Here is a 4,564-nt window from a genome sequence, read left to right on the forward strand (position 1 = left end):
GTTTACTTTCGTTTCTAAGCTCGGCCAAGCAGTGGAAACTACTAGTTTGTTACTTTTACTAAACATTCATTTCAAGGATTTAATAAAGTAAAACTCTTCGAAACAACTTCCATTGTCCTGTCTTTCCGCAGAGGTATGGTGTAATAATAAGAGAAAAACCGAGCTGCAGCGCAATAATTAAATAGCAGTTACCATCTGTTCATATGCAAAATCAGACAAATCCTCGTTAAAATGCGTTCGACGTTATTAAATGTAATTAAAGCGAGACGTCTGTGTGTATATGAATTTAAATTGGGAAGTGTCGGGGGACAATGGTGAGATGTTCCTGCTTCAAGTGGCATCCTGCAAGGAAAATTTTCTCTCAGCGAAAACTCCAGGCGGGCTTTTGTCCGGGCTCACTGATGTCCGACTTTCACCTCACATCCTCATCCCCTTCATTTTGTCCTCATGATAAGGTCATAGGTGAATGTGAGAAATTCATAAATAGGGAAGGTATTAAACCAATAAAAGCACGTGCTTATGTTTCGTTTTGCCGCGATATTTGTGGGCTCTTACAAACACTTAAGGCGGGATTTAGCTTGGTTTGCCGATTTTCTCACTTTCCCCTGTAGGTGCCGGCTATTAATGGTTTTCCCGCCTTTTCTCCCTTGAAAATTTCTGACTGTAAGTGCTGATAGCGGTGGTTCGATCTCGTTCAGTTCCTCACGGGCTCAGCAATGAGTAGGCCTGCGCTGGATGCCTACAAATTCAAAACAAAACAGCGCATTTAGCTTCCCCGAAATAGCTTTACTTCAAGTCCTTTCAAAGTTCTCCCGCCAAGCATCCTTGTTTTTTGGAAATGGGCCTGCAGTATATTTAAGTGGACGACTGAGAGATGATATCTTTGTTGGTCCACAGGCAGAACAGGATCTTCAAATCTCAACGGGGGCATCTGGTATTTCCTAAATAGAACACCCCAGAAGGGTATCCCGTTCTGGTTTGAAGTAGCCCCAGAGGATTTTCTTCAAGAGATGATTTCTTAAGTGGACTTCAATAAGGACAAAGTATTTTAATATGACTAACAAAATACAGGGTAAAAAAGTCGTTTTTTTCTGAGCCATCTTGAATCAAAACATCACTGGGAGCTGCTGGTAGTCCTCCTAATCCCTTAGTACACAGAAGGTTGTCATTTGACTCCTCAACCCATTCCTCCACTCATTTCCATGCAACAGATTGTCTTGCATGCCCATTACCTCCACTCTAATTCTCCTACCACTCGCCTACACCAATGGTAATTTACAGTAACTGGTTAACCTGCAGCCAGCATGATTTTGGAATGTGAGTGGAAACTGGAGCAGAGGAAGAATGTGCAGACTCCATCTGGCTAGCACTGGAGGCCAGGATTGAATCCGGAGTGTTGGAGATGTGAGGCCGCAGCTCCTCCTGCTGTGCCACCCTGCGGGCCTGCTGGGTCTGTCAACACGGTAAGGTGAAAGTTTTTGTACATAAATACCTGATGATTTCAGTTCTATGCATTCTGTTAGGCTGCTGGTACTTCTTGCATCGCTTAATCTGATCAGGGTTTTAATCTGTAAACACTGTAGGGAAGCAAACAAATCTCAAGATTGTATAATTTATACATTCTTTGATAATCAGACATCCCACCTCTCCTGGAAGTTCCGGGAGTCTCCCGCATATTGATAGCGACTCCCTGACGCCCGGAAGTTATATACAATATCCCGGAAACTGATTTTTTTGAGAGTGAGAGGGAGAGCGAGAGCGAGCATCCTGATTGGTCTCTCTTCGTGCTAAGTAGACCTATCAGTTTTCTCTGTGGGCGGGCTTTACAGTCGTCCTCAAAAATGATGACAGTGTTGCTCACTGCACTGTTTGCAACAGTGCCCATGGTGGGTTAAAATGTAAAAGACATGTTGAGGTGCGTTTAACAGATGTCATTCATTCATTAGCATAGCTAATGTTATTTAAACTAGCTGGCTAGCTGCTAAGGAGCTACTCTATTGATGTCTTACGTGATGAAGCCAAACTCTCTGTAGACTTGCTTAAAGTTGCAATAGAATAAAAAGAAATGACTCCATGATCATATAAGTACATATTTTGATGTCACAATTTCTGTATATACCCAACTTGGTTTACAGATTAGACAAAATCACTAAACAAAGTATTACACCATTGGAGGTCGACCGGGGGCGGGGGGGAGTGGCGCTACCTCCCTGAAATAAGTTTTTGCAGGGTGGGATGTCTGGATAATAAATGTACTTTGAATAGTGTTGTAGAAGGGGTGACTGTATCTCTGACCACTCTGCATGAGTTATTTACCTAATCTGTCTGCTTTCTGTAATCTGAGTGTTCGTCTTCAATTTGCAGCTATTCATAACAACAGAAAATTAACTTGTCTCTTTCTCAAACTCAGAATGCAATTTCATTGGTGAAGAATGCCTTGAACTTTTTACGGCATTTTTAAATCCTGCCTCCAGTGGTCTCTATTAGCTCTTAGTTGATTTGCTGCTTGGAAGCTTGCTTGCCTAGTTTTATTCCAATAAACTGATCCCAGTGTGTTGGCACGTGGTCAAGTTGTTAAGGCGTTATTCTAGCGATCTGAAGGTCGCTAGTTCAAGCATTAGCTGAGATAGCGTGTGTGTCCTCGAGCAAGGCACTTAACCACACATTGCTCTGCGACGACACCGGTGCCAAGCTGTATGGGTCCTAGTGCCCTTCCCTTGGACAACATCGGTGGTGTGGAGAGGGGAGACTTGCAGCATGGGCAACTGCCGGTCTTCCATACAACCTTGCCCAGGCCTGCGCCCTGGAAACCTTCCAAGGCGCAAATCCATGGTCTCATGAGACCAACGGATGCCTACAATCTGATCCCAGAAAACAAGAGAAACTTTAACAGCAAAACAACTATAATTTAGTGACACACAAAAATGCTGGAGGAACTCAGCAGATTAGGCAGCATCCATGGAAATGGACAAACAGTTGATGTTTTGGGCTGAGACCCTTCTTCAGGACTGAGAAGGAAGGGGGAAGATCCAGAACCGAAAGGTGGTGTGGGGGAAGCAAAAGGAAGCTATCTGCAAGGTGATACGTGAAACCAGGTGGGTGGGAAAGATCAAGGTCTGGAGAAGAAGGGATCTAGTAGGAGATGAGAGTGGACCGATGGAGGAGGGATCCTAGGGGGAAGTAATAGGCAGGTGAGAAGAGGTAAAAGTCAGAGTGGGGAATAGAGGAAGGGGGTTGAATTTGTTCACTGGATGGAGAAATCAATATTCATGCCATCAGGTTGGAAGCTACCAGATAGAATATAGGGTGTTGCTCCTCCACCCTGAGGGTGGCCTCATCTTGGCACAACACGTCAGAATGGGAATGGGAATTAAAATGTTGGGCCACCGGAAAGTTGTGCTTGTAGCAGATGATGTGGAGGTGCCTGACAAAGCAGTCCCCCAATCTATGATGAGTCTCATAGAAGAGGCCACATCGTGAGCACAGGACACAACAGGTGACCCATATATTTACAGGTGATTGCCTAACCTGGAAGGAGTGCTTGGGGTCCTGAATGGAGGTGAGGGACGAGTTGTATGGGCAGGTGTAGCACTTAGGCCGTTTGTGCCAGGAGGGAGGTTTTGGTGGGGCGGGTGGGTGGGGGGTAGGTAAAGATCTGTTAGTGGTAGGATCTCTTTGGAGATGGCGGAAGTTGAGGAGAATGATGTGTTGGATATGGAGGCTCATGGGATGGGTAGGTCATGATAAGAGGAACGCTATCACTACTAAGATGGCAGGAAGATGGGGTGAGTGTGGATGTATGGGAAATGGAGGAGATGTGGATGAAGGCAGCATCAATAGTGGAGGGAGGAAAATCCCATTCTTCAAAGAAAGAGGACATCTCTGATGTCCTGGAATGGAAAGCTGCATCCTGGGAATAGATGCAGCAGAGGGGAAGAAAGTAAGAAAAGGGGGTAGAATTTTTGCAGGATATAGGGTGGGAAGAGGTTTAGTCAAGATAACGGTGGGAATCAGTAGGTTTGTAAAAGATGACAGATGAGAGAGAGGTGGAGAAAGGAGAGGGAGGTGTCAGAGATGGGCCAAGTAAATTCAAGGACAGCATGGAAGTTAGAGGGAAATCTACATGAAGTTAGATGGCTGCAGGAAGTAATGCCAATGCAGTTGTCAATGTAACACAGAAAGAGTTGGGGAGTATAACCAGAGAAGGCTCCTGACATCAACTGTTCTACCTAACCAACAAAAAGGCAGGAGTAGCTGGGGCTCATTTGAGTGCCCATGGCTACCCCACAAATTTGGAGAAAGTGGGAAGAGCCAAATGAAAAAATGCTTGGTCCTCAAGGAGAGGGCCAGTTCTGCCAGATGGAAAAGGGTGGTGGTGGAAGGGGGTTTTGATGTTTTTTCTTTGTCAAGGAAGAAGTGGGAAGCTTTCAGGCATTCTTGATGAGGGATAGAACTGTATAGGGACTGAATATCCATGGTGAAAATGAGACAGTTAGGGCCAGGGTATGGAAAGTTAATAAGGAGATTGAGGGCAAAGGAAATGTCACAGATGTAGGTGGCAAGG

This window comes from Mobula birostris, chromosome 15, assembly GCF_030028105.1.
Source record: "Mobula birostris isolate sMobBir1 chromosome 15, sMobBir1.hap1, whole genome shotgun sequence".
Classification (NCBI taxonomy): domain Eukaryota; kingdom Metazoa; phylum Chordata; class Chondrichthyes; order Myliobatiformes; family Myliobatidae; genus Mobula; species Mobula birostris.